The sequence below is a fragment of the Pan paniscus genome, chromosome 9 (assembly GCF_029289425.2).
Source record: "Pan paniscus chromosome 9, NHGRI_mPanPan1-v2.0_pri, whole genome shotgun sequence".
NCBI classification, from domain to species: domain Eukaryota; kingdom Metazoa; phylum Chordata; class Mammalia; order Primates; family Hominidae; genus Pan; species Pan paniscus.
Genome location: NC_073258.2, coordinates 95,059,337 through 95,085,846, shown reverse-complemented (window position 1 = coordinate 95,085,846; position 26,510 = coordinate 95,059,337). Strand labels below are relative to the sequence as shown.

General features: G+C 38.9%; 1 protein-coding gene across 3 annotated transcripts in view; it reads right to left on the bottom strand.

Annotated features, from left to right (window-relative positions):
* Positions 1 to 26,510, bottom strand: part of PANX1 (pannexin 1) — a 155,049-nt gene that overhangs the window by 50,525 nt on the left and 78,014 nt on the right. For 2 of the 3 annotated variants that reach the window (XM_063608757.1, XM_003813789.6), the window contains one exon: positions 17,626 to 17,752. The gene's annotated coding sequence lies outside the window, so the exon portion shown is untranslated. Of the gene's footprint in view, positions 1 to 17,582; positions 17,753 to 26,510 lie in introns of all 3 variants that reach the window. The other variant, XM_063608756.1, reaches the window with a different exon arrangement.

Genomic DNA, 26,510 nt, shown 5'->3' with positions numbered 1-26,510 from the left:
TGATTCCCAGATTGCTTCAGGAAAGTCTCACTTCCTTAAGGAGATTTTAAACTCATCCAAGTCGTCTCACTTCCTTAAGGAGATTTTAAACTCATCCAAGTCAGAGTCCTAATCTATTTCCGGGAGGGACTAGCATACTATTGAGCATATAGCAGACAGAGCCTCAGTGTCTTTATCTGTAAAATGGAGATATCTGTAAAATTGCCTGTAAAATAGAGATATATATAAAATTTACAGGCACAGAAATTTATACCTTATTCCAAAAGAGATACTTGACATGACGTATAAAAAGTGCCCAGGAAGATCTAAAACACAGCAAGGACCCCATAAGTGGTAGCTATTATTGGATCCATTGAAACCCAGGCATTATGACTTCTGGACCAGTGTTTCTTCTAGATCTCAAGTCAACATGACCTACCAGAAAATAACAGTATCTGAGTCATTCAGAGTACTAATGATGTGGCATCAGGAGCCCATCAGCCATGTCAGCCTGCCTGTGTACGTTATGCCAGGCCAATGCTTAACTTATTCTATGAAAGATGCAACTGGCTGGCATTGGCCTTCCTTTTTCTCTTCATTCGGCCTGAATTTTCTGAGAAGACTGTGAGGACCTGCTGTTCTGGACAGTGTGTAGGATGGGCATCTTGTTTTGCCACTCAGCAGGAGGAAGGACACATGCTTTCTGTTTTGTCATCAAAGGAAATAACAACTCTCAGATGTTGCAGTGTTGCCAATAGAGAGAGAATGCAGAACTGTCCCAATCCTGCCTCAGTTTGTCTCTTCTCTTAAGAATCAATAGTTGTCAGACTGGAAAAAGCAGGGTCATACTAGCTAGACCCTATAGAGATCCAAGAGCAAAAAAGACCATAAGAGAGTTCAGAATTCATCTAAGTGACCTTGAGGCTCCCCTGATAGAATAATTCTCACTGTGCTGGGAGAAGTTGCAGATGAAATTGCGGATCTTTTGTTAGTACTTCGGTGGAAGTAGTGGAAGAGAAGATCAAGACAAGGGAGACCACTGTTACCCTGTTTTAGTTAAAGTGACTCTAGCTGCTGTATGCGAAACCTTGCAGTCTCTGTGACTTAGCACAATATGGGTACGTCTCCCTAGGACACAGTCCGGTGTGGTGGCATGGCCCAGCAGCCTTCAACATCAACATTCAGGTGCCCAGTCTCTTTCCAACTGTGGCTCGGCCTTCCTTATGGTGGTCCCATTCAACTGGTAAATGAGGAGAGAGACAAAGAAAAAGGTACACCCACCTGCTTCTGTCCAGAAATGATACCTACTACTTCTGGCCATGTTTCATCGGCCAGAGCTCAGTCATATGGCCACAGCTGATTGCAAGAGACATGGAAAATGTGGTCTAGTTGTGTGCCCAGGAGGAAAGGGAAATGGGCTGGATATGACAAAGCAGCAAGCCAAAACATAAAGCTAACTGAAATACAAATGCATTAGTATAAATTAAGTACTCAGAATTTTAATGTTGATGTCCCAATTTATTTCAAGCTGGTAAAGACAACCCTTGAGTATTTTGTTCCATTCAAGATGCTACACGAACAGAGACATTGAAATACTGGAGTGCATCAAAAAATGAGTGCAATAATCTGAACACTTGTGTCCCCCCAAAATTCAAATATTGAAATCTAAATCCCAATGGCATGATATTGGAGGTGAAGCCCTTGGGAGGTAATTAGATCATGAGAGTAGAGCTTTTATCAATGGGATTAGTGTCCTTATTAAAGAGACCCCAGAAAACTAGCTAACCCCTTCCACCATGGGAAGACACAGAAATAAGGCACCATCTATGAACCAGTTAACAGTTCCTCACCAGTCCCTAAATCTGCCAGTGCCTTGATGTTGGACTTCCCAATCTCCAGAACTGTAAGAAATAAATTTCTGTGGTTTATAAATTAGCCAGTATATTAGTCTGTTCTCACACTGCCAATAAAGACATACCCAAGACTGGGTAATTTATAAAGGAAAGAGGTTTGACTGACAGTTCAGCATAACTGGGGAGGTCTCAGGAAACTTACAATCATGGTGGAAGGGGAAGCAAACACATCCTTCTTCACATGGCAGCAGCAAGAGGTGCAGAGGGAATTGGGGGGAAAGTCCCTGATAAAACCATCAGATTTCTTGCGAACTCACTCACTATCACAGTAACAGCACGGAGGTAACCACCCCCATGATTCAATTACCTCCCACTGGGTCCCTCCCATGACATGTGAGGATTATGGGAACTACAGATGAACTACATTTGGAACTACAGATCGCAAATGTCCCCTCCTTTGTGAGCCTTCTCTGTGGCCCCCAGGTAGTCAGAAAATCCCATTCTCTGTATTGTTGTGTCACCTTGTTTGTATATATAAGGATCCAACTCCATCGCTCTTCTCTTGACTTGAGCCATGATGGCTTGTGACCTGGGACCATACTTTATTCTCCTGGAATCTCCAGCAGCTAGAACAGAGTAGGCTCTTAATCACTGATTACTGAATAAAAGATTTCTGGCAGGGAATCATCTGAATTAATGACACAGCCCTGGCTTCCCTGCCATGGAGATGTACCACAGTTTCTACATTCCAACCTGGTGAGAAGCTGATCAAATATACATTTTAAGCATAATTAATATAGAAAAAGAAAGAAAATGCCAAGTGTTGATGAGTATGTGAAGGAACTGCAACTTTCATCGACTGCTGATGGCTGTATAAATTGGCACAATCTCTTTGGAAAACAGCTCAGCCATATCTCCTAAAGCTGCACATATGTATACCCTATGACCCAGCATTTCACTCCTAGGTGTGTAGCCTATAAAAATGCGTATATCTACTCACCAAATGACATGTTCTGGAATGTTGAAAGCAATACTATTTATAATAGTCACAGACTAGTCACTGCCCAAAAGCCCATCAAGAGTAGAACGAATAAATTATAGTATAGGCTACAGCAATAAAAATGAACTATGACTACACACAACAATGTGGATGGACCTCACAACTATAATGTTGAGTGAAAGAAGTTAGACAGGAAAGTGTCTATATTGTTTTATCCTATATATATAAACTACAAAACAGTCAAGTTGGAGTCAGAATAGTGACTTCCCTTGGAGGTGAATAATGCCAAAATAGGACAAAAGAGTTTTCCTGAGTGCAGATAATGTTTCTTCATCTGACAGTTGGCTATAAGAATGCATTTGTTTGTGAAAATATATTAAGTTGGAATTTTGACTTATGTTTCTTTTGCTGTGTGTATATTTTGATAAGAAATTGTTTTTAATATTAGTATCCTCAAACCACAAAAGTCTCAAAGACCTTGAGACTTCACTGTGCCTAGATAGGCCTTGCATATGGTAAGTTCCAGAAAAAAATAATTTGGAAAATGTTTATTTAGCCATTGTTATGTTTAAGACCCAAGCAATCCAAAGATGAATAGGACAAAATCCCTGACCTCAAGCAACTGATAATATTGTTTAGAATAAGCAAGATCTCCGATTATAACATGGCTAGAATGCTGTCGTGGGATATGGGAAAGGATGATAACAGCTAGCACAAAGTACACAGGTACTATGTGCTTTATGCATATTAATATTTCATTTTCATAGTAGCCCTAAATATAGATATTACTATTATTCCCATTATATAGATGAAGATATTGGGGCATGGAGAGATTGAGTGCTTTGCATCATCTTCTCTGTTCCTCTCCAACTTACTATCCTTTAATATTCAAGCTCCTCTTTGCTCTGTTTTCATCACAGTAGTCTCAGTTTCTCTAGGTGGGTCCCCTACCTCCTGCCCAGGACTTTGCAGACACTGTTTCCTCTGCTGGAACCATTCTCCCTCCTCTAAGCCCTGTTATTGTCCACTCATTTATTAGCTCTCTACAAAAACATCACTTCCCCAGGGACTTCCAGATAGGTACAATCTGACTGTTATAGGTTCTCAAGCACCATATGCTTACTACCTTCACAGCATGTCTCAGCTGAAAATTTACATATTTTTAGTGAGATGATTTTATTAAGACTTTCTTTATCCCTAGACTATAAGCCTCATGAGAGCAGGAACCATGCATGTTTACCACTGTTATCTCAGTAGCTAGCGTAGTAGATACATAATAAATATGTGCTGAGTAAACGAGTTAAGTATCCACCATGGCCAATCACTATATTTTTAAGTGATACAAAATTTAGAGCAAGAATTAAATATAAATGACATGATATCATCTGGTACAATTTTCATTAATTAAGTGTAATCACTGCTTATTCTTCAAAGCCAAGCAGAACATGTTCTTCTAACTTACTCTGAGCCTTTTTATTAGAATAATAAATTCTTAGAAATATTTAGAAACACATTCAGAGGTCTGTCTACAGCCTGTTTTCCACTTTCCTGTGGTTTTCTTTCTTGCTCTGGTAGGAAAGAGAGTCTTTGAGTTGCCTGCTTAAATGTTCTCAAGGGAAAGGCCTTAGTTGTCCTGCCAACTCCTTTGATCTTTCCTCAAGGCAGAAGCAGAGAGATAAGACTGTGGGGAAAAAGATTGAAAGCATAGCATATGCCTATATATCAGCAGTGTGCATCCCAATAATTGTGTTTTTCCAGTTACTGGTTTTCCCAACAGTAGACTGGGCTACCATTCTAGAAACTTTTTCTCCCATAAGATGGCTTAAAATTCCCAGAGAAATAGTATCTTCAGTAAACTCTTGGGTTTCCAGAGGTTATAACTGGGTCTCTGACTCTGCTTTCTTGATTTTAAATGTAAGTTTTTTGCTGCAATCAAACAGAATAAAATAACATTCTCAAAGAGAGACAAAAAAGCAGTTGTCCACTGTAACTATGCTATGTTAGGAATTTTATCTGATCTAAGAGTCAAAGGCTATTCCTGGTGTCAACCAAAGTGCCTTCTGCTACATCATCAAAGCTTTTTATGATGGGTTTCAAGTTTGTAGGGTACTGATGCTACAAGTTCATCACCTTTTCCACATGTGAATACACCTTCCTGTAATCACCCAATCTTCCAGGGAAGCAAAAAATAAAAATAAATAAATAAAAAATTCCATTAGAACCTTCCTTCGCCCTGTGCAGTACGTGAAATGTGAATTTCCAACTAGAAGCAAAAAGTTAAGATCTATAGTTTTATCCCAGCATCCTTCCAAAGGGCTCAATATTTGGAAACCAACACCAAAAACAGTGTAAAGGTGCCACCAGTCCAAGTGAGCATAAATGCTTCCCTAAGGGATTCTTGGAAGATCCTTCCAGTCATCAAGGCTGTGCAGATAAGATGCCCACCTCAGCCCCAGTGATCACTCAAATATCTGCCTGGTAGGGGCTTAATACAAAATCTGTCCTCCAATTCCAAATGCCTGCTTCATAGGCAGGGGCCTAGGAGATTCAGCAGCTTTTGTAGGGGGGAACTTGAGGCCAGATAATAATCGATATCCAGTCACCTTATAGGGAGCCAATACATTTTTGAGAGAGAAAAATGTAATAGTATCTTACTAGGGAACCTCCTAAGGCCCTCCTTCTTAGCAATCATACTACAACAGTAAAACAAGAACAAACAAAAATTCATAAGATTAAAACAAATCTCCCCAACTACTCCCAGAGAACAAACACTGACATTTATCCCAAGTAGGCCTTTTTTTGCCCTACTCTTTGAGAACATAATGGGATCTTTGAGTGGTGGTTTCTTTCTTTGAGGAGAGTCCTCACTCACATAAATTGCTGTTAAGTTAAGCGCTCTGCCAATCTCTGAATCTGTGGCTCAGCATTAGGACAGATGAAGAGAATCTAACTCTTTAAGAATACTTGCTATCTGTCCAGTGTTCACATCTGCAGTTTTACTTGTACCTCACAACTACCTGAATTAGAATGGAAGCCATGAGGCACATATTTCTGTCTAGTTTTTCCACTGCCATATCCCTGGCACCTACAATAGTATCTGGCATGTAGAAGATGCTCAATAGAAACATGAATAAATGCAAGCATATTATTATGGATACTATTATTCCTGATTTTCAGTTAAAAAACTGAATCTCAAATTATGAAACATATTCAAAGTCACAGGTTTTGTGAGTAGCAGAGGCCTTTCTGATGCCAACTTTTATGCTCTGTCAACTCTGCCTTTCAAGGCTCATTCTTCAATTTCCCTATCCAAGAAAGCTTCTTTTCTCGATGTTTGTCTTCCTTATCTTTCTCCTCCTTTTTCCCCTCCTTCTTACAAGCTACACTACACTTATAGCCAGTTTATTCATTTCTTTCTCCTGTGCTTGTTCATCTGCGCAAAGAGGGGAATAACCTCCACTCTTATGGAGAAAGAAACCTCCTTATGACAATAAGGAAGAGAGAGGTCTGAGCTGTAAAGGTGCTGTACCTACTGCTGAACACATGGACTGCTCCTAAATGTGTGATTTTTTGTGTGTGTACTCACCCATCCAGAGAAACACTTGTTAGACCTCAATGCCAGACCAAGGTTTCTCCTCTTGAACTACTGGTTTGGTTTCCTTTAGATAGTCTGATTCTTCTTGCTGATTCTTTTTCTGTCGTCATTTGCTCACTACAAACCTCAACGGTGGGAACTTTACAATGTGTGCTTCTCCTCACCAAGATTGGTGTAGCCTTTCCTTCAAAATTCACATCTACTTGGATTCTCAGAATGTGACCTTACTAAGAAATAGGGTCTGTGCAAAATGTAATTAAACTAAGAAGAGGTCATACATGATTAGAGTGGGCTCTAAATCAATGGCTGGTGTCCTTACAAGAAGAAAAACAGAAACAGACAGAAATACAGGAAAGAAGGCTGTATGACGATAGAGGCGGAGACTGGGATGATGCAGCTGCAAGCCAAGGAATGCCTGGGATTGCCAGTGACCACCAGAAGTTAGGAAGAGGCATAGCAGGATTCTTCCCTAGAGCCCTCAGAGGAAGCATGGCTTGCCTGGTACCTTGATTTTGGACTTCTAGCCTCCAGAACTGTGACAGAATAAATTTAAGCCACTCCATTTGTGGTACTTTGATATGGCAGTCCTATAAAATTAATACAGGGAGTCTGAAACATCTTGTTATGCCAGAGAGCAAGGAATCTATCAAAAACCAGTAGGACCTTTTCAAAAAAACTCAGGAACTAAGTTGAGGAGCCTCCCACTGGCCAAAGATGAAACAGCTTGAACAACAATAAGGATAAAAACTAAAATGAATTTAAACATGTTAAGTATGTTTAAATTCATGATTTATAATAATACAGAATTGGTCATTGATCATCTTTGGAGGGTGCTCTAAACCCTACATATTATTTGAAAACTGGCAAATAAAAGGAAATAAGCATATTTCCTTTTTTCTTCTGGGTAACAAATAGTTAATGAAATGAAGCTTCTCTATATAAAAACAAAGAAGGAACGATAGAATAAGAGCATCAACATTTGTAACCCCTAAGGAATTAACAGATCTAAGTCATGATCAGCAACAGCTGCTGGCATCACAGAAAGAGAAACGGTCGGAACTTATGTGCTTCCTGAAGGAAATACTCACCGCCACTTATGAAATGGTCTGCACACACACACACACACACAAATGTGAATCTGATTAAGTCTCTAGATTTACCTACCTATTTGCAAAAAACATAGAGAACAGTGAAACATGTTCACCATGACAAATGAAAAATGGCATCATGAAGATGAGTCAGCAACATCAAGGCTGTGGGAAATCCTATAGGAATAACAACTTGTTTTCGTCAACAAATAATTGCAAGGAGAGGAAAACAGATGAAGGGTGTATTACTAGATAAAAAAGACATATTATTCATAGAAATGAAAAACAATGAATGGCTCTTAATTGAACCTGATTCAAACAAGCTCTGTCTATCTGTCTGTCTGTCTGTCTGTCTGTCTGTCTATCTGTCTATCTATCTATCTATCTATCTACCTTCTATCTATCTATCATTTATCTATCATCTATCTATATAAAGAAAAAATTCATGGACAGAATATTTTAAATTTAAAAATTATGATTAACATTTAGGTAAAATAAATTCATTATAGCTTTTTTATATTTCTTTCAGAAAGACATACTGAAATACCTATGGATGAAATTACGTCTGAAATTTTCTTCACAATAATCCATGGGGTGGGAGGCGGTATAAATGAAACAAGACTGGCCATGAGATGAGAATTGTTGAATCTGGGGGGTGGTTACATAGGGGTTCATCATACCATTCTCTCTATTTCTCTACATGTTTTAAATTTTTGTCATAAACAGTTAAAACTTATATTTGTACCACAGTCAGGATTGGCTTAGGAAAATAGGGTACACCAGAGGCTGCAGGAGGGTAGGCATTGGTGAGGTCAACTATGAGAAGTCGTGAGCCTGGAGAAAGAGCCAGGCTGACATGGGAGTTGGGACTCAAGTATAGAACTTGCATCCTGGGGTCACTTGCCTAATCTTTTCCTCCTATGCTCACACATTTTTTTCCTGCACATCCACTTGCCAAACCACCCTTACTCCCAAGCTTTATCTTCCCAAGCTATGTACCCAATAACCTTCTAGTGGCACTCACCAATCCCCCATTCACTAACTCTGTTTCCTTCTCTTTCTCAATGTTTGAGTACAGAGACATGAGGCAGTGGGTAGGCCTATATCTGCTCAAGAATGAACAAGTGGTCTTTGTTGTGTTTAAATACTGTTGAGTTTCTAGAAGTCAGTAAACCTCTTACTGGCAAGTAGAGACTTCTAAATTCCCTCACAGTTCCTATCCCAGCTATAAACATTCAGTTAATATTTCATCTATAATATTTTCAAATCTGACTTTCATAGTATGAAATAAATCTCTGGTACATTTAGAGAATTGATGTTTTCCAACTTGACGGCAAAACATTTCTGGTTGCTTCACTTTTTCCATCGAGTAAGGAGTAGCCCTTGTTCTTCTCTGCTTCATATGGACTATTTCCATAAATCCTCAAACAGAAGGTACTATGGAATTCCAAGGCAATCTAATGTTGGTTTAATGCAAACCTGGAGACAAGAGTGAGTGAACTAAACTAATTGTGTTGTAATCCCATAGCTTGGCTCCTTTAAGTCACATACACAGTCTAAACCATTATTTACAATAAATTTGCCTTAAGATAGCTTATTCAGAAATATTATAGAGGCAAAGGAAAGGAAAAGTCAGAATTAGCTCTTACTAAGCACCTTCAATGTGCCAGGCATGATGGTGTTTATCATTACTCACATGCATTATGTCATTTAGTACTACAAGGGTTTAAAGAAGAGTAAATGAGTTGTAAAGCAATAAGCACAGAAGCTGGTTCATAGGAAATATCAAAAAAGTAGTGCTCTAAAACAAAATAAGAATACTTTTTATTATTAACTCTGGAATAGGTATTGTTACCCTAATTTTATAGATAAGAAAGCAGGGGCTCAGAGCCACTCACTAGCTTTCCTAAGATCACACAGCTAATAAGTAGTAGAGCCAGGTCTTGAACCAAGTATAAAGCATATACTTGAATCAAAGTATAAAGCTTATGTGGGTCAGAGCTCAACCAAAGGGAGATATATAGAGAGATGTTAATGAAAGCAATTGGGTTATGCAATTATGGGGACTGGTAAGAGAAGCTGGAAATCTGTAGGTCAGGAATGAACTCTTGGGCACAGGCCGATGCTGCTATCCACAGGCAGAATGTCCTCTTCTTCAAGGAATCCTCAGCTCTGCTCTTAAGAATATTTAGCTGAATCAGGCTCACCCAGGTTATCTAGGATAATCAACTGATTATGGATCTTAATCACATCTATACAATATGTTCACAGCAATACCTAGATTAGTGTTTGATGGAATAACTGGGGCTGTAGACTAGCCAAGTTAACATATCAGAAAACCATCACAAAGTTCTTCCCACTTTGCTTTCTAAATATAAATTTAGAGCAGGAAGTTACCCTTAGGCCTTATCAACTCTAACTTCCAGTTTAGAGGAGAGAGAAATGAGGCTCAGAGTGGTGGAATGGCTTGGCCAAGCTGGTACCAATGACAGAGCTGGTACCAATGCCCAGGCCTCCTGGCCCTCAGCACAGTGCTCTTCCCATAATAGCAAATGCATGAGCTCACTCAACAAGGATTTGCAGTGTCCATGCTGCACCTTGTGGGGCACAAGAGATATGATGTAGTGTATGATCAATGCTGTAATAGGTGTGTGTAGTGCACAGTAGAGGCACAAAGCAGGCCAATTCTACCTTGCAGAGGAGTAGGGTCAGAAAGGGCCTCAGGATAGAAGAAAAGCTGCGATTTGGAAAATGTGCTGATATTGGCCAAGCAGTCAGCGAGCAGACAGCCATCACTGAAAGAGGAAACAATGGGAGCAGAGGCCTTAAACAGGATTTGTTTGAGGTAAGAAGAGAAAGGTCTGGCCACAAGGAAAGCACAGACCTTTTCACATTACAGTATAAGCAATAAACTAGCTGAGGCTCACCCAGGCATGCTGTTCTGGGCCCTGCTGGGCCCTGACTTTATCTTGACAACCACTGCTGCGCACTAACATATAAAAAAAGAGGTAAACAGGTATCTCAGTTGTTAAATATAGAGGACAATTGGGAACTCTGGCAACTCAGCTAGACTCATCCAGCTCTGAAGCAAAATCTCACCATTCTCCAGTGTTCATGATTAGGAAGAGCCAAACCTTCACCATAACAGGACGTGTCAGCACTGTGTCTCTGGGGATTTTTCTCTGCCTCAGGCATTGTCTGGGCCTCTAGCTGGAGTGGTCTAAGGATTGAAGGATCACTGTTCTGTTCGATGGAATCCTTTTATCTGGTGGATAAGACTTCCTCTGTGATGTGGTGGAGTGACATTTACTACCCTCTGACAAAGGGGTACAGTGAGGACAGTCCTGCTGCAGCCAAAATGTGCAGGGAACAGTTCTCTGAAGCAGCTAAACATCTTGAATAAATTTAAGCTGGCTCTAATACTGCTTCTACGTAAAAGACTGGAGGGCAACAGGACCTTTGAGAGTTTGGAGAGGTATACTCCCAGGGGTAGGACAAAGGGCATATGGGGCTCCTGCATGGGAAAGAACTCAGCATTTAAGTCCATCATATACTAGCAGTGGGATCTCTCTGAGCCTGCAAGGAAAATGAAACAATATAAAACCCTGACTCCAGGGTTGCTGCAAGGGCATTGGGAGGTAATGCAAGGACAAATGTCCAAATGGTATGTGGAAAATGTTTGTGGAATTTCAAAATCATGAAAAATCTATACAACACGTCAGACCCTAACTGTTGCAGGAAGTCAGGGACCTTGAACAGAAGGACCGGCTGAAGCCATGGCAGAAGAACATAAATTGTGAAGATTTCATGGACATTTATTAGTTCCCCAAATTAATATTTTTATAATTTCTTATGCCTGTCTTTACTGCAATCTCTGAACATAAATTGTGAAGATTTCATGGACATTTATCACTTCCCCAATCAATACTCTTATAATTTCCTATTCCTGTCTTTACTTAAATCTCTTAATCCCATCATCTTTGTAAGCTGAGGATGTATGTCGCCTCAGGATCCTGTGATGATTGCGTTATCTGCACAAATTGTTTGTAAAGCATGTGTGTTTGAACAATAAGAAATCTGGGCACCTTGAAAAGAACAGGATAACAGTGATTTTCGGGGAACAAGGGAGATAACCATAAGGTCTGACTGCCTGTGGGGCCGGGCAGAACAGAGTCACATTTCTCTTCTTACAGAAAGCGAATAGGAGAAATATCGCTGAATTCTTTTTATCAGCAAGGAATAGCCTTGGGAAAAGAATGCATTCCCAGGGGGAGGTCTCTAAATGGCCACTCTGGGAGTGTCTGTCTTATGCAGTTGAAGATAAGGGATGAAATATGCTCTGGTCTCCTGCAGCACCCTCAGGCTTGCAAGGATTAGGAAATTCCAGCCTGGCAAATTCTAGTCAGACTGGTTGTATGCTCTCCAACCCCGTTTCCTGTTAAGATGTTTATCAATGACAATGTGTGCCCAGAGAGACATGGACCTTCATCAGTAATTCTAGTTTCACCCTGGTCTTGTGATCTCACTCTGCCTCTCTGCCCTTGTGACCTTTTATTGCCCTCTGAAGCATATGATCTCTGTGACCCACTCCCTATTCATACCCCCCTCCCCTTTTAAAATCCCTAATAAAAACTTGCTGGTTTTGCAGTTTAGGGGGCATCATGGAACCTGCTGACATGTGATGTCACCTCCAGAGACCCAACTGTAAAATTTCTCTCTTTTGTACTCTCTATTTCTCAGACCAGCCAACACTTAGGGAAAATAGAAAAGAACCTATGTTGAAATATTGGGGGCTGGTTCTTCTGACACCTAACTCCCCACAGTTAAACTTAGTTAGACATACAGTAAGAGAATGTTCAAAAGGGGATTAAAGCTACCAAAAGTCTTCTCTGAACCCATCCCCCATTTCCCACACCAAATAAATTAGTTTCTCCAGCTAGGTAATCCCATAGCATCCCAGTACATCATCAACATAACACTGACCAGACTTTTTAATACTTGCTGGCTAATTGTTGGGCTTCCTTGATGGACTGTCAGTTCCATGAGTGCAGGGTCCATATTTGTCTTGTTCCCTACTGCATTCCCAGGGGCTAGGATAGGTTTAGCCCATGGTAAGTGCTCAATATTTGTCAAATGACAGATGGTAGGAGGGAGTGGGCACCCCCAGTTGCTTTGCCTTCATCTTCTGCACCCTTGGCCTGGCTTCCAGCATAAGATTTGGGAAGAGCATCCAAGGGAGCCAAAATCAAGTTATGGAAGACCTAGACCCAGCTTTGCCTCCAAGTCACCCAATAAGACCTATGGTCTGACTTCTATATGATCTGGTCATTTACAGTCTGACTGGGGCAGAGGGTAAGGAAGAGATGACTGGAACACAGCTTCTCATGAGCAAGTTATAAATGTGTGGTATATTGATTACCTAAGCCCATCAGGCAGAGCCTAGGATAGCTGGAGCTCACAGGTTTGTCACCTCCAGCCAGAAGTGGCTTCAAGTATTTATCCCAGGAGGCCAGGTAAATATTCTCATGCATAACATAATATAGAGAGAAATAAGTCGGGAAGCACTGTATTGGATGAATACAGATATGGTCCCCGGCCTACAGCACTACTAGTCCTCGCTTAGGAGGAACTGGGCATTTGGAGGCTGAAAAGGACTCTTTAACAGCAAAGCTAACCTGAGAAAATTGAGCTGCCCAGAAAAAAAACATTAGAGGAGAGGGCCCATGGGATCTGTCTGTGGTGCTGAATCAGCTCCCAGCAAGTTGAGCCCATCTCCTCTCTTACTTGGCCCTGACTTCTGCTATTTTGATCTTTTCTATTTTTACTGGTCTTGGAACAATGATGTTGATGTCATCTCATTAGGCCACTACAAGCAATCACGGCAAATTCATTTGTGACCCAGCCCAAATATCCACTGTGCCGATAACATTCATCACATCTGAGGTTCTCTCTACCCTCAGCCAGTCAGGAATCTGCCCCTTCCCAGCTCTCCTCCTCTGGACTGTATGTCCTGCAGATTAACAGTTTAAAATTTGGTTACTAAAGATTCAAGGGAAAAACAGCCAAGGAGATTGCTGAATTGTGTGAGGGAAGATAAGTTGTGCATGACAAAATATGCCTCTCTGAACACTAGCCTGAGCTCTAAGGGAGAGAGACCCAGTCATGTATGGAGTCTGCCAGTATTATTTAGGGTAGGCTAGGTTATGCTGTGGCAACCAACAATCCCAAAATCTTCTTGGCTGACCACAGTGAAAGTTAAGTTCTTGCTCAAGCAAAGTCTTCTGCAGGACCAGATAGCTTCCTAGAGAAAATTTCCTCCATATGTTGACTCATCATTCTAGGCTATTTTTGTCTTACAGCATCTCCATATCAAAAAGTGCTTCTGGAAGTTCTAGCCAGAGCAATCTGGCAAGAGAAAGAAATAAAAGGCATTCAAATAGCAAAAGAAGAAGTGAAACTATCTCTCTTCACTAATGATATGATTATATGCCTAGAAAACCCTAAAGACTCTGCTAAAAGGCTTTTGGAACTCATAAAGGACTTTGGTAAAGTTTCAGGATACAAAACCAATGTTCAAAACTCAGGAACATTTCTATACACCAATAACATTTACGCTGAGAGCCAAATCAAGAACACAATCCCATTTATAATAGCCACACAAAAGATAAAATACCCAGGAATACCTCTAACCAAGGAAGTGAAAGATCTCTACAAGAAAAAACTATAAAACAATGCTAAAAGAAATCACAGATGACACAAACAAATGGAAAAACATTCCGTGCTCATAGATTGGAAGAATTAATGTGGCCATACCACTCAAAGCAATCTACAGATTTAATGTTATTCCTATCAAACTACAAATGTCATTTTCTCACAAAACTAGAAAAAACTATTCTAAAATTCATAAGGACCCAAAATAGTGCCCAAATAACCAAAGCAATCCTAAGCAAAGAGAACAAAGCCCTTGGCATCACGTTATCCAACTTCAAACTAACTATAAAGCTACTGGTACAAAAACAGACACATAAACAACTGGAACAAAATAGAGAACCCAGAAATAAAGCTGTGTACTTACAGCCATCTTATCTTCGACAAAGTTGACAAAAATATGCAGTGGGGAAATGACTCCCTATTTAATAAATGGTTCTGTGATAGCTGTCTAGCCATATGCAGAAGAGTGAAATTGGATCCCTACCTTTCACTTATACAAAAATTAACTCAGGATGAATTAAAGATTTAAGTGTTAGACTGTAAACTGTAAGAATCCTAAAAGAAAACCCACGAAACACCAATCTAGACTTTGGCCTTGAGAAATAATTTATGACTAAGTCCTCAAAAGCAATTGCAACAACAAAAAATTGACAGGTGAGACCCAATTAAACAAAAGAGCTTCTGCACAGCAAAAGAAACTATTAACAGAGTAATCTGTGACCTATGGAATGGGAGAAAATATTTGCAAAATATGCATCCAACAAAGGTCTAATATCCAGAATGTATAATGAACTTAAACAATTGAACAAGCAAAAAAAACAAATTACCCCATTAAAAAATGGGCAAAACACATGACCAGACACTTCTCAAACAAGATATACAAGTGGCCAACAAACCTATGCAAAAAAGTTCATCATCACTAATCATCAGAGAAATGCAAATCAAGACCGCAATGAGATACCATCTCACACCATTCAGAAGGATTATTATTTTAAAAATAAAAAATAGCAGATTCTGTCAAGGCTGCAGAGAAAAGGGAATGCCTATACATTGTTGGTGGGAATGTAAATTAGTTCAGCCACTGTGGATAGCAGGTTGGAGATTTCTCAAAGAACTTAAAACAGAACTACCATTTGACCCTGCAATCCCATACTGGGTATATACTCAAAGAAAAACAAAACATTCTACCAAAAAGATACATGCAAATGTATACGCATTGCAGCACTATTCCCAATAGCAAAGACATGGAATAAATCCCGGTGCCCATCAATGGTGGATTGGATAAAGAAAACATGCTACATATACACCAAGGAATACTACACAGCCATAAAAGAGAATGAAATAATGTATTTTGCAACATGGATGCAGATGGAGGCCATTATCCTAAGTGAATTAATGCAGGAACAGAAAACCAAATACCACATGTTCTCACTTATAAATGGGAGCTAAATATTAGGTACTCATAGACAAAAAGATGAAAACAACAGACACTGGGGACAATTAGAGGGGGAAGGGAAAGGGGAGGGAACCATTGAAAAACTAACTATTGGGTACTATGCTCAGTACTTGGGTGATGGGATTAATTGTACTCCAAACTTCAGCATCACACAATGCAAACTTGCACAGGTACCACCAAATCTTAAATAAAAGTTGAATTTTTTTAAAGTGCTTCCATGTGTTAAAAGCTGTAGCAAGGGAAGAGTGAAAACTGGTGAGTTGACCACTAAGACTTAAGCACTTGGTCCAAAAGCAACACACATCCCTTTTGTTCTCATTTTATTGGCTATATCTGGTAACACAAACATAGCCAACTTTAAGAGGGCAAGGAAGCACAGTCTTACTTATCTGGACATAGAGAAGAACCACACATTGGCACCCATTGGCAGGGTCTACCACATTGGCATTGGGCCTTGGCGTGATGTATTTAAGTCAGATATACCCTGTTCGAGTCCCAGCTCTGCCACTTGCAGGGACAAATCACTCAATCTTGCTGAGTTATTTTTTCTTTTTGTGTAAAATGGAGACGATACCTGTTCCTGTTGAGACTCAAATGAGCTAATGTAATTGCAAGTGTTTTGAGAACTGTAAGCACTAGCTATTAATTGTTAAGATTATCAGAAGCCCTTGCAAAATTTAATAGAAGAGGGAGCTGAGGTTTCTATATAGAGAAATGACAAAGTACAAAAATACCCTCAGGGGAAACATTTCTAGCAGTTAGGACTAGAGAAGGAATTCATTTTTCATCTGTTCTTAGTCCTCACTGTCTTATATAGCTATTTTTTGTTCTTCTTTTATTTATGAATTGTTGATTGACTCATAATGTACATGTTTAAGGTTTCAGGGACAATGAATTGCATCTCTCTTTTCTATCTAAGTTTGGAATCAATTGAAAAGTAGAAGTCAAGCAGAGGGAAAATAAAATGTAAATTTTGTTAGTAATAAAGCTGATATTGGAAAACATAGCATTAGTGTATGCACAGTGGGTTTCTTAATACTAAGTACTAGAATTAAACAGATCCTCTCAAATCATTTCAATATAATGCAAGTGTGTTTAAAGAAATGTGTGCAAAGAGCTATGGAAACAGGGCAAATTACTCCTCAGCTCTGTGGTGCCAACCACAAAATAAGGATGGATTAGAATGTCAGCCCACCATCCATGGCTGTGCAATTGTGTACTGCACAACTCTAGAGGATATTATAGCCTATGTGCTATTCCCCCTTCCCTCCAACAAGAAGTTGAGTAAAACACAGCTTGAATGACTGCACATAGAATAACTGCATGAGAAGAATAGACAACCTTTAGGGCGTGTAAACCACTTTGAAGATCTATTGAAATACAGGGATAACACTATCTGTAGAAAGATTCACATACTCAGTGTAGAATTTCACAAATAATTTCAGGGGTGACACAAACTGTCAAAAGCTCATCTTTGAAGAGCCAATTAAGAATTGCTTCAGAAAATGATCTCCAAAACCTTTTATAGCTCTGATAGTCCATAATTCTGGATTGCATGGTTTACCTGGCAACAATCTGGGGAAAATGTATGAATGATAAGGTTAAAAAAAAAGATAAACTTCAAAACACAATGCACACATCAGCACAGAGCACAAATGGCCCAAGCCTAAAAAGCTCAGGCAAAAATCTACAGTAGTTACTAGGATAGGCTTTTGAAATTATGGATAGCTTCATTTCTCTCTCTTTTGACATTTAGAAATTGCTGTGTTATTTTTATAATGTTTAAAAAGAAAAAAGAAAGAGATAAACAACCCCTGTGGTTTCTGTGCCATTGGCATTTCTTTGAGAGTAGACGTTGTCACTGCAGGGGAGGTAAGATTTCCATGACTTCCTGGCTTACCATTTCAGTTGACTCTCCAGAGGTCACGGTCAGTGAGACTCACCTGAGTCCCAGCCCCTGGCCTGGTTTTACTTCTGAAATCACATTCAGAAGAAAGTTAGACCAGCAGGGCTATGTGAGGGGCTGACTTTAAATGAGCTTTGAAGTTTCCTTCCAAGATGCGGCGGACCCTGTAAAGACACAGTTCGGTGTATATTAAGCTTTTCAATTACTTTACTCTGAATGAAGGTGCCTCTTCCCTCTCCATTCCCTTCAGTTAAAATATTATGGGATAACACAATATCTCAAATGAGGCTTTTAAAAGACTTCACTTTTACTTTGAAGAACATTCTCGTCTTTTCATGGGAAGCAACTACTTTTTATTTCCCAGGGATGTAGGAACACCGAGGAGGTAGAACAGAGGGCACACAATCAGAGGCATGGGAAAATGGGAGGGATGAGAACATGGACAAGGAGACCGATATTCTCTCCTCTGAAGGACTTCCCTGTTCTGAGAGCTTCCAAAAAGTGAGAAGGCAGGATAAAAGCCACAGTAACCTGCTGGGAGACCTCCCAAGGAAATTAAAGTCTTCCAATCCTTGTTAGTTTAGACTAGGCTAAGCAGACATTTTATATGTGTTTAATTGGTGCCTTCCATCATGTGAAATGGTTTAAATCTGTTGTTCTTGGTGCAGTGTGGTGGCTCATGGCTATAATCCCAGCACTTTGGGAAGCTAAGGCAGGAGGATTGCTTGAGTCCAGGAGTTCGAGACCAGCCTGGGCAAAATAGTGAGACTCTGCCTTCACAAGAAAAGTTAGCAAGGCATGGTGGTGCATGCCTGTAGGTCTAGCTACTTGGGAGGCTTAGGTGGGAGGATCGCTTAAGCCCAGGAGTTGAGGCTGCAGTGAGTTGTGATCACACCAGTGGATGCCAGCCTGGGAGACAGAGCAAGCCCCTGCCCCCATCACACATAAAAATTAATTGTTCTCAAGCTTCAGGATCATCTGGATGATTAAAATAGTTGGTTAAGATAGTGGCCTCACCCCCAGAGTTTCTAATTCAGTAGATGTGGGATAAAGACCAAGGGTTTGCACTTCTCACAAGCACCCAGGGAATGCTGTGGCTACTGGTCCACAGACTACACTTTGAGAACTACTGGTTTGACTGCATTTCCTATTTTCTATTTTCAGAATGAGAAAAACAGAATATGAACAGTGTGTTCAGGGCAATAGAGGATGCTGGAGAGATAAGGAGAATCCAGTTTTCCTGGAATGTCAAGCAAAAAAGTCTATATTTATTCTAAAGTAATAAGAAGTTACTGAATGATCTTAAAAGAGTGAGTCAGACGGCCTAAATTAAAATTTAAGAGATTATTCAGGAGGCATTCATCTCCCCTCTTCCCTTAGAAAGACACCAGAAAGATGTTAAGGGTTAGGCTTACACGCCAGGAACTCCAGGTGAAAAATGGATTGAAGATAATATACAGTCAAGAAAGGTGATGCCCATTAAGACATGGGTAGAGGGCTGAGGTGGAGGAGGTAGTCAAAGGAGCAGCATGTTTCTAATACCGGTTTAAGGGGTGTAATGAGGATCCATTGTCTGGGCTCTGGGAACAGGCTATTGATTATATTCTGCAGGCAGCATCACCAAACTTTCAAATTTAAATCTCTGGCTTTTTCTCCATATAATACTCATTATACATACATCACGTAGAAGAAAATATAGATGTAAAAGAAAACACATAGTGCATCACACAGATCATGGACATTGTTAAATTATACCACAATGCTTATCATGAGAAAATTTTCTGGGCAAAAGGAGAAGGAATTACAAAGAGTGAAAGAGGAAGCTGTCCCATATGGGATGGGAGCTGGGGTTATGACATTTCAAGATGTAAGGCATGTAGTGGCAATATATATTTGCTGAGAAGTGAATGGATACATGAATGCATAATTTAACAGTGTCAAATTAAAATCTATTGAAAAGATTTAGAATGGAGCAAACCCAGTGGCTTTAAATGCTATGCACTCAATGGTTTTCAGATCATGAGAATTAACCCCACTGGATCTCTGCCCTTTCATACTACAAATGGGGACTGTGCTCAGTTCATAACAGGACATTTTGAGAGGGCAGTCACATGTTTTTGTGAACTGAGAGAAAAGATAATGGCTCTAGGAAAATGGCTCTATGTGAGAAGTTTCCTGTGTCATCTTGTGTGGATGCTTGATTCTGATTGCCCTTGGAGAGCTTGGGTCCTCCTCATTATCTTATACATGTCTCATGCAGATTCTCAGCTTTCCTTCAACTGTCAAATGATAGTCACTTCTGGGTTGAGGTTGGCACTAGAGTACACGGAGTTCCCCTCTACCATCAGTCTCCACCTGCCCTGCTCCTGCCATGATGAAGCCTGGGACCTGCCCTAGGGCAACACAGTGATTTTGAGAACCAGGAGATTTCAAATGTCTTTGCTTGTTCAAACAATGCCCAGTTATTTTCCTTTGCCAATAATTCACAACTTCTGGCAAGATTGTTTCTGGATGTTATGTTCATTTTATGGCTACATATGTCTTCAAAGCTGAGACACAGCTTCCGACACAGTCTCCTCTGGCTCTGGTTCAGAACTGCCTGAATTTTCTCTTCATCACATCCTTTTGATGGATCACATTTGGGTCACAAAAAGTGATTCCTATGGTCAGTTTGGGCTTTATAGTCCTATAAAATTCTGGATGAAGCACAGAGGACCTTTGCACTAGATTTTAATGTTTCACTGTTTGAGTGGGCTCTGTTAACTGTGCACATGGGGTGCCTGACTGCAATACATGTCTCTTTCTGAAGCCAAGCAGTTCATCCAAATTAAACTGCTAGAATCTGCAATGAGCTTCGAGGCAAATACTCTGTCTTCCTAGTGGTTTCAACTGTGTAGATAGAAAAAATTGTGCATAGAGCTAACCACACACACAAAAATCTGGTTTTGGCCACTGGTTTGGGCACACTCAAATCCAAAGTTCGTTTCTTGCTTTCCTCAGCTTTACTGAGGTGTAGCTAACAAAAAAGTATACATTTATTATGTAACAACATATTTTGAAATATGTACATTGTGAAATGGCTACATTGAGCTAATTAACATATGCATTACTTCACCTACTTATAATTTTTGTGGTGAGAAAGAACATTAAAAATCTACTCTTAGTGATTTTCTGGTTTTCTTCCTTCAACTTTTATTTTAAGGTCTGGGGTACATGTGCAGGATGTGCAGTTTTGTTACATAGGTAAACACGTGCCGTGGTGGTTTACTGCCCAGATCATCATATCACATAGGTAGTAAGCCCAGCATCCCTTAGCTATTCTTCCTGACGCTCTCCCTCCCCCTTACCCCTACCCCCCACAGGCCCCAATGTGTGTTGTTCCCCTGCCATGTGTCCATGTGTTCTCACCATTCAGCTCCCACTTATAAGTAAGAACATGCAGTGTTTGGTTTTCTGTTCCTGCATTAGTTTGCTGAGGATAATGGCTTCCAGCTCCATCCATGTTCCTGCAAAGGACATGATCTCATTCCTTTTTATGGCTGCATAGTATACCATGGTGTATATGTACCACATTTTCTTTATCCAGTCTATCATTGATGGGCATTTGGGTTGATTCCATGTTTTTGCTATTGTGAATAGTGCTGCAATGAACATACACGTGCATATATTTTTATAACAGAATGATTTATATTCCTTTGGGTATATACCCAGTAATGAGATTGCTGGGTCAAATAGTATTTCTGCCTCTACATCTCTAAGGAATTGCCCCACTGTCTTCCACAATGGTTGAACTAATTTACACTCCCACCAACAGTGTAAAAGCATTCCTTTTCCTCCACAGCCTCACCAGCATCTGTTGTTTCTGGACTTTTTAATTATCACCATTCTGACTGGCATGAGATGGTATCACATTATGGTTTTGATTTGCATTTCTCTAATGATCAGTGATGTTGAGCTCCTTTTCATATGTTTGTTGGCTGCATGAATGTCTTCTTTTGAGAAGTGTCTGTTTATGTCTTTGCCCACTTTTTAATGGGGTTGTTTGTTTCTTATAAATTTGTTTAAGTTCCTTATAGACTCTGGATAGTAGATCTTCAACAGATGGGTAGATCACAAAAATGTTCTCCCATTCTGTAGGTTGTCTGTTCACTCCGATGATAGTTTCTTTTGCTGTGCAGAACCTCTTCAGTTTAAATAGATCCCATTTGTCAATGTTAGCTTTTGTTCTAGTTGCCTTTGGCATTTCATCATATAATCTTTACCCATGCCTATGTCCTGAATGGTATTGCCTACATTTTCTTCTAGGGCTTTTATTGTTTAGGATTTTACATTTAAGTCTTTAATCCATCTTGAGTTAATTTTTGTATAAGATATAAGGAAGGGGTCCAGTTTCAATTTTCTGCATATGGCTAGCCAGTTCTCCCAGCACCATTTATTAAATAGAGAATCTTTTCCCCATTGCTTGTTTTTGTCAGCTTTGTCAAAGATCAGATGGTTGTAGGTGTGCAGTCTTATTTCTGAGTTCTCTATTCTATTCTACTGGTCTATGTGTCTGTTTTTGTACCATTACATAATGTTTTGGTTACTGTAGCCTGTAGTATAGTTTGAAGTTGGGCACCATGATGCCTCCTGTTTTGTTCTTTTTGCTTAGGATTTTCTTGGCTATATGGACTCTTTCTTGATTCCGTATGAATTTTAAAATAGTTTATTCTAGTTCTGTGAAGAATGTCAACGGCAGTTTAATGGGAATAGCATTGAATCTATAAATTACTTTTGATAGTATGGCCATTTTCACGATATTGATTCTTCCTATCCATGAGCATGGAACATTTTCCCATTTGTTTGTGTCCTCTCTGATTTCCTTGAGCAATTTTCAAGAATATAATACACTGTTATTAATTGTAGTCACCATATTTTACAATAGATTTCTGGAACTTATTCCTCCTATCTAACTGAAATTTTTCATCCTTTGATCAACATCTCCCCAACTCTCACCTGCTCTTAGCCCCACCATTCTACTTTCTGCCTAAGTATGTCTTTTAAAAATTACACATATAAGTGGGATCATATGGTATTTATATTTCCGTACCTAGCTTATTTCACTTAGCGTAATGTCTTCCAGATTCATCCATATTGTAACAAATGTTAGGATTTCCTTATTTTTGTAAGGCTCAGTAGTATTCCATTGCGTGTGTGTGTGTATGTGTGTGTGTGTGTATATATATATATAAAATTTTCTTTATTGATCCATTAAGGGACAATGAATTCCATATTTGTTAATTCCATTCCTTGGCTATTGTGAATAATGTTGCAATTAACATGGAGTACAAATATCTCTTTGACAAACTGATTTTATTTTTTTAATATATACCCAGTAGTAGGATTGCTGGATCATAGAGTAGTTCTATTTTTATTTTTTTCAGAAACTTCCAGACTGTTTTCCATAATGGCAGTATTAATTTACATTACCACCAACAGTGTGCAAGTGTTCCCTTTTCTTCACATCCTCGCCAACACTTATCTTTTGTCTTTTTGATAAAAAGTAGCCGTTCTAAGTGGTGTGAGGTAATATCTCATTGTGGTTTTAATTTGCATTTCCCTGATGATTAGTGATGCCCATTTTTCATATACCTGTCAGCCATTTGCATGTCTTCTTTCATGAATGTCCATTCAGGTTGTTGGCTCATTTTAAAAATCAGGTTATTGGTTTTCTTGCTCTTGAGTTGAGTTCCTTATATATTTTGGATATTAGCCCCTTGTCAGATATATGGTTTGCAAATATTTTTTCCCATTCTGTATGTTGTCTCTTCACTCTGTTGATTTTTTTCCTTTGCTGTTCAGAAGCTTTTTAGTTTGATACCATCCTATTTTCACTTTTGTGCCTATGCTTTCGGAGTTATATCCGAAAAATAAGACAAATGTCATGCAAGTTTCCTTTATGTTTTTCTCTAGCAGTTTTATAGTTACAAGTCTTATGTTTAAGTCAAGTCTTTTATCCATTCTTACTGACTTTTTATGTGGTGTGAGATGAGGGTCTACTTTTCTTCTTCAGCATATGGATATCCAGTTTTACCAACACCATTTATTTGAAGAGACTGTCTTTTCCCCATTGTGTGTTCTTGCACTTTTAGCAAAAATTAGCTGACCATAAATGCATAGGTTTATTTCTGGGCTTTCTACTCTGTTCCATTGGTCTATGTGTCTGTCTTCACACCAGTACCATGCTGTGCTAATCACCATAACTTTGTGATATATTTTGAAGTCAGATAGTGTAATGCCTCCAGCTTTGTTCTTTTTACCTTGGCTATGCAGGGTCTTTTGTATTTCCATATGAATTTTAGGGTTATATTTTCTACTTCTGTGAAAAATGCCATTGGAATTTTTGATAAGGATTATATTGAATCTATAAATTACTTTGGGTAGTAAGGACACTTGACAATATTCTTCTAATTCATGAACACAGGGTATCTTTCCATTTATTTGAGTCATCTTCAATTTCTTTAATCAATGTTTTATAGTTTATAGGTCTTTCACTTCCTTGGTTAAATATATTCCTAAGTATTTCATTCTTTTTGATGCTTTTTAAAATAGGATTGTTTTCTTAATTTCTTTTTTGAGTAGTTTTAGTATATAGAAACATAATTTTTGTATATTGATCTTATAACCTGCAACTATACTGAATATGCTTATTAATTCTGAGATTTTATGGAATCTTTAGTGTTTCTATTTATGATCATGTCATCTGCAAACAGAGACAATTTTACTTCTTACTTTATGATTTGGATGCCTTTTATTTCTTTGTCTTGCCTAATTGCTCTGGCTAGGACTTTCAGTGCTAGGTTAAATAGAAATGGTAAGATTGGGCATGCTTGTTTTGTTACAGATCTTGGATGAAAAGCTTTCAGCTTTTCACCATTGAGTATGATGTTAACTGTGGAATTGTCATCTATGGCCTTTATTGTGTTGAAGTGCATTTCTTCCGTATCTAATTTGTTGAGGTTTTTTTTTTTTTTTAATCATAAAAGGACATTAAGGGCCAGGTGCAGTGGCTCATGCCTATAATCCCAGCACTTTGGGAGGCTGAGGCAGGTGGATCACCTGACATCAGGAGTTTGAGACCAGCCTGGCCAACATGGCGAAACCCCATCTCTACTAAAAATACAAAAATAAGCTGGGCATCATGGTGGGTGTCTATAATCCCACCTACTCTGGAAGCTGAGGCAGGAAAATTGCTTGAACCTGGGAGGCAGAGGTTGCAATGAGTGAAGTTTATGCCATTGCACTCCAGCCTGGGGTGACAAGAGTGAAACTCCGCCGCAAAAAAATAAAAATAAAAGGACATTAAAAAAGGAAATTGAATTTTGCCAAAGGCCTTTTCTGCATCTATTGAGATGATTATATGGTTTAAATCCCTTATTCTGTTAATGTGATATATCACATTTATTGATTTGCATATGTTAAATCATCCTTGCACCCTTGGGATGAATTCCACTTAATCATGGTGTGCAGTCCTTTTAATGTGTGGTTGAATTTGGTTTGCTAGTATTTGGTTGAGAACTTCTGAATCTATGTTCATCGGAGATATTGGCCTATAATTCAGTTTTCTTGTCTGGTTTTGGTATTAGGGTAATGTTGCCCTTGCAAAATGAGTTTCAAAGTGTTCCCTCCTATTGAATTTTTTGGAAGAGTTTGAGAATGATTTGTATTAGTTCCTTAAATATTTGGTAGAATTCTGTAGTGAAGTCATCAGGTGCTGAACTTTTCTTTGATGGGAGACTTTTTATTACTTGTTCAATATCCGTACTCATTATTGGTCTGTTCAGATTTTCTCTTTCTTTGTGATTCAGTCTGGTAGACTGTATGTTTCAGGAACTTACTTATTTCTTCTAGGTTATCTAATTTGTTGGTATATAATTGTTAATAATAGTCTCTTATGCTCCTTTGTATTTCTGCGGTATCAGTTGTAATGTCTCCTTTTTTCTGATTTTGAGTCCTCTCTCTTTTCTTCTTAGTCCAGCTAAAAGGTTATCAATTTTGTTTATCATTTCAAAAATCCAAGTCTTAGTTTTGTTCATCTTTTGTTTCTCTAATCTCTTTTTTATTTCTGCTCTGATTTTCATTATTTTCTTTCTTCTATTAACTTTGGGATGTTAGTTTTTATTTTTCTAGTTCCTTGATGTGTAAAGTTAGGTTGTTTATGTGAGACTTATTTTAACTTCCTGTTGACATTTTACCACTATAAACTTCTCCCATAGAACTGCTTTTGTTGCATCCTATACAAATTATTATAGCTATTGCTATTTTTAATACTTTCATCTTTTAACCTTTATACTATACTTATAAGTGATTTACAAAGAACCACTACAGTATTATTCTATTTGACTTAGCTTTACCAGTGAGTTTCAGACTTTCAAATGTTTTCATGTTACTGATTATCATCTTTTCATTTCAGCTTAAAGAACACCCTTTATCATTTCTTGTAAGATAGGTCTAGTGGGAATGGACTCCATCAGCTTTTCTTTGTCTAGGAAAGCTTTTCTTTCTTCTTCATTGCTGAAGGACAGCTTTGATGGGTGAAGTATTGTTGGTTGAAAATTTTTTTCTTTCAGCATTTTGAATGTATCATCCCACTCTCTCCTGGCCTGTAAGGTTTCTGCCAAAAGCCTGAGGATAATGTTACAGAGATTACTTTGTATGTGACAAGACTCTTTTCTGTTGCTATCAAAATTCTCTTTAATTTTTGATAGTTCAGTTATAATGTGTCTGTGAAGTCTTCCTTGAGTTGAACCTATTTGGGATCCTTTGAGTCTCGTGTACTGGATATCCACATATCTCCCTAGGTTGAGAAAATTTTCAGCCACTATTTCTTCATATAAGTTTTCTGTAACCTTTTTTCTCTCTTTTCCTTCTGATACTTTCATA